Source organism: Rhodamnia argentea, chromosome 10, assembly GCF_020921035.1.
Source record: "Rhodamnia argentea isolate NSW1041297 chromosome 10, ASM2092103v1, whole genome shotgun sequence".
Lineage (NCBI taxonomy): Eukaryota > Viridiplantae > Streptophyta > Magnoliopsida > Myrtales > Myrtaceae > Rhodamnia > Rhodamnia argentea.
This window is the reverse complement of record NC_063159.1, coordinates 13,256,440-13,261,312: the sequence shown is the minus strand read 5'-3', so window position 1 is coordinate 13,261,312 and position 4,873 is coordinate 13,256,440.

Sequence of the window (4,873 nt, the reverse complement as noted above, 5' to 3'; positions counted from 1 at the left end):
CGTGGGAGCATCACCACAAAAATACTATATTTTTTTGTCAATTGAGTCCTGAATATTTTTGCAGTTGTTCCAATTCAAATCATCAGGCCAATTTTGATAAAAATTCTGATATAGCTATCGGTTGTCCTACATGGTACAGTCAGCGTTGACGGGGGCAATTTCGATAAGATTTTCATATTTCTATACAATGAATAACTAAATGAGTTGCTAAAATTAAGGTGTCAACAAGCGGGGATGCAAAGTTCCGCAAATGTATATCATGAATGGAGATCCACTTCTCCTTACCTCCATTGGTTTCTCAACAAATGTCAAACTTTAGCACCTGAATTGAACGAATGAGAAATGGAACGACAAAACTGACGGTACGAAGGATCTCATCTAGTAGATCACAAATGTTATGCATGCGGTCTTCATTTGCTATTCCCTCTAGTTTGTCCCGATTTGTTGTGCTATCGTTGCGCAATGTCTTATAACTTACAATAGGTATTCATGTGGCTCCAATTTATGGTACTCCATGCCATTTCTTGCACTGTTCTAACTAACGGTATTAGGTAAGCTCATCCTACGTTGGAGAATAAATGGAAAATTCGCTTGTTAACAACAAAAATCTCAGTAACTGTTGACGCCTAAATTTTGATTAATCTATTTTTTGCATAAAAATTATAAAAAATCATCTCACATATTTATTTTTAGCGTACATTGCATTGGCATATAATCGGGCAAGCAGAACACTTAATTTAGCATGCGTCTAGACTAGGCACGGGATGGAAAAATACACCGAGAAGATTTGAAACTTCAAGGACTATATTGCAAATACTTAAAATTTCGGGACTCGTATTGCAAATACTTGGAACTTCGGGGACCGTATTGCAAATACCAAAAGAAGATGAAGAAGGGAAGATGATGAAGGGAAGATAATGAAAAGAAGATGAAGAAGGGAAGATGATGAAGGGAAGATAATGAAGGGAAGATGAAAATGGAAGGTGAAGAAATGAAGATGAAGAAGGGAAGATGAAAATGGAAGGTGAAGAAATGAAGATGAAGAAGAGAAGATGAAGATGGAAGGTGAAGAAATGAAGGTGAAGAATGAAGGATGAAGAACTTTGCCTATAAAAGAGAGAGCTCTTGAGAAGAGTTTTAGAAAGGGGGAAGTGGAAGAGAATTGAGAGAGAGAGTAGAAGAGAATTGAGAGAGTTTTTTTAGGAAGAGTGGAAGAGAATTGAGAGAGTTTTGAGAGAGTTTTTGAGAGGAATTTTTAGAGAGGAAAAAGAGAGTTCTTGAGAAAAATCAGAAGAGAAAATTCGAGAGTGAAGAAAAGTGTTTTAGTCGAGCATCATCTTCGACGAGTCCCGACACATATTTCGCCCTCGCAACCCAACAACGCCATTGCTTGCCATTTTCGACGACAGCCGCGTTCTTCCAACTCCGAGATCTTGAAGGGAACTATAACGTGTATGTGAGTAAGATTTTGTGTAATAGAAGGTAATCCTTTCCATCTCGATCTACAAAAATGTAATCGTTTGGTGTGAACATTCGTTTGTTTATTTTAGACATGCCACGTGTTCCAAATTTTAGCATTATTACATGTTAATTTATTTCTGTAAATACTCGTGATTGGCTGCGTTTTCTTTCTTTCTAAATCACCCATGGTGTATATCGTACAAAGTTCAATGTTTTACATCCCCATAAAAAAGAAGAAAAAACCAAAAAAATTGCATCTTTGAATTTCAAGTAAAATCCATCAAAATTGCCAAATCAAATATTTTTCATGAAAATGGTACCGAAAGGGCGTTAGAGAAATCTGACGTAACCAAATCCCCGAATTCAAAATCTCCGGTTCGCGGAAATAAGATAGTTTTCTCCCGCTATTTTATTTAGGTTTCTAATCAACCTACCGAAAATGATTAGTGGCGACTCCAATTCAAAACACGTTGCATGTTAATTATTTGAATCTTAAGTTGCGATTTGGTATGGACTTGGGAGAGTCCGAGTTAGGTTAGTTAATTAATTAACCTGATAATCCATTAGCCCGAAAATAAACTCGTTTTTTTTAGGTCGCGACAGCTTGGCGACTCCGCTGGGGACTCAAAGAGGACTTAGGCCGGATAATTTCATGAAAAAGAAATCACTTGATTTGGTAAACTTTGGTTGAATTCTCATTCTTAGGTGTTAAATGTTTTTGCAGATTGGGAGTTATAAGGGGAGGAGTGATCGGCTAACCCTTTGTTTTGCGTGCTTGGTGAATTGGAATTGTGATTTAACTTTTGAATCATGGAAGCGGTGTTTGCCTTTAATTGTTGTGCATGATTTATCGTATTTGCACTACACTACACACAACCCGTGACCGGACCCGGGTCACACTAATAGTTTTAAGATGGTATTTAGATGGTGCTTTAACCTTGGCGGTAAGGTTTCGCTAAAGGTTATCCCATCCGGATCCCGAAAATTTTTCCAAAAAATGGCTCAAGGGTCGTTCTCATACACGTGAGGCTACGATGCATGAGAATTGCCCTTGTCGACCGAACCAAGCCGAAGTGATTGGACCCGACTAGTCATGACTATTGTACGCGAGGTTGCGACTAGTCATGATGATTGCGCGCGAGGCTGCGACATGTCATTTCGTTCATCATTTCACTTTGCAAAAGCCTTTTGGATAGATAGAATAAGATTTAAATTCACAATTCATGCGCATGTCTTTGTGATTGGCATTTTCTTCGTATGAGAGGTAATTTCTTGTCTCTTGTACCCTGTTATCTCATTTTTATTTTGGGCCGGTCCATGGTTTAGGTTGATTGTTTAGAAGTTTCATTGTCTTATTTTCAATTTCGCACTTTGCTTCCGTAGCTTTTACAATTTCATCAGTTGTCCTCAATTTTGATTTGGCTTATTCCTGTTGTGCGATTTTTACTAAATTCTACGATCGAGCTTTGAGTAAGTGCCAAACACGAAAGTTGTAGACCTATGTTTCAACTAATATTTTGCAAAATTTCAGAATTAAATTCATAATTTAAGATGGCCCTTCGTTTTTTCAACAACATGCGGTTATAACAGTTTTCTGAACGTGATTGTTTTGGAGAGACACATTAAACTGATTTGATCCGTGCATTTCTAGTCTGATTGGCCAACATAAAAGTTGTTCATCACCTTCTCAACTATAAGCTCGTAAAATTTGGACATGTTTTGATCAACGTACGGATTAATACGAATTTTTTCGTAAAAGCGGACAAACTGAAAATTACATGTTTCAATCCTTTGGCCATAATCACTTTGTTCGTTTGAGTCTAGAGGGATGTCATGGGCCGGCTCGCTATTCTTGCTCCCTATACTCATTTTGGGTTTGTTATTGCGTACAGGTAATTTGTCACGGATCCTCTACACATTACTCGATCGGTCGCAAAGAGGATGTCCGACATCAACGCTATCGTCGGTGCTGCCCTAGACGAGAAACTTGGCTCCTTGATCGAGCGCTTTGAAGGGATGATGTCCCGAAAGATGGAAGAAATTATGGCCGCCTTCACCGCCAAACTTCAATCATCCGCCGCCATCCCGCCGCTTCCTCGCTCTAGTTCCTCCTACGAGACAACTTCGGTAAAGCCTCCGGAAGCTACTCCCTATCCGACAATGCCGGTAGAGGATGTGATCATCACAAGCGTGAGCTCGAGCACGCCGCCCGTAGTCCCAATCCCTCAAGCCAGCCCCGTGGCCCCCGGATTGAATGGTGATACGGCCAAGCTATTGGCCCAAATGGAACAGAGGATCCGAGAGGTCGAGGGGACTCACAACATACCCCGGTCGACACGTCTGTCTTTTCAAAGATCATTGTGCCGGAAAAGTTCAAGATGCCCGACTTCGAAAAGTATGATGGAACTTACAACCCGGTTCAGCATGTCCGGAGTTGTCACAAATGTCAGATTCATGGTGACAAGATTAATGTCTCTCCGAACGAGTTGCATCGCTTATCCGAACCATGGCCGTTTTCTATGTGGGACATTGATGTTATCAGCCCTATCAATCCTAAAGCATCCAATGGGCATCGATTCATCTTGGTAGCAATTGACTATTTCTCTAAATGAATCGAAGCCGCATCTTATTTAGCGGTCACAAAGACGAAATATCGTGAAATTTATCCGTCGAGATATCATCGCTCGATATGGTTCACCCGAAGCCATAATCACCGACAATGGCTCAAATTTGAACAACAAGCTAATGGACGAATTGTTCAAGGAATTCAAGATCAAGCATCCGAACTCTTCCCCATATCGTCCTCGGATGAATGGAGCAAGAGAAGCCGCCAATAAGAATATTAAGAAAATCTTAGCGAAGACGGCCGAGAATTATCGCGATTGGCATGAGAGGTTGCCATTTGCACTTATGGCGTATCGGACCTCGATCCGGACATCTACGGGGGCAACCCCGTATTCTCTTGTATATGGAATGGAGGCTGTTCTACCGGTTGAAGTGGAAATTCCTTCCTTACGTATACTGTCTCAAGCTATGTTGACGGAAGCTGAATGGATCCAGCAGAGGGCAAGCCAATTGAATCCGATCGATGAAAAGAGAATTAAGGCTATATGTCATGGCCGGTGTTATCGGCAGAGGGTTGCTAATTCATTTAACAAAAAAGTTCGGCCTCGATATTTTCGGATCAATGACCTGGTCTTGCGAAAATTGTTGCCAATAGTCCCACTCCCGTAAGGGAAGTTTGCTCCAAACTATGATGGTCCATATATAGTAAAGAAGGTGCTCCCTAGTGGTACTTTGATTCCGGCCGAGATGGATGGTCGTGTATTTACCAACCCAGTGAATTCTGACTCAGTAAAGAAATATTATACTTGATTTACTCTGATGTTTTCATAATCGAGTTATAATATTA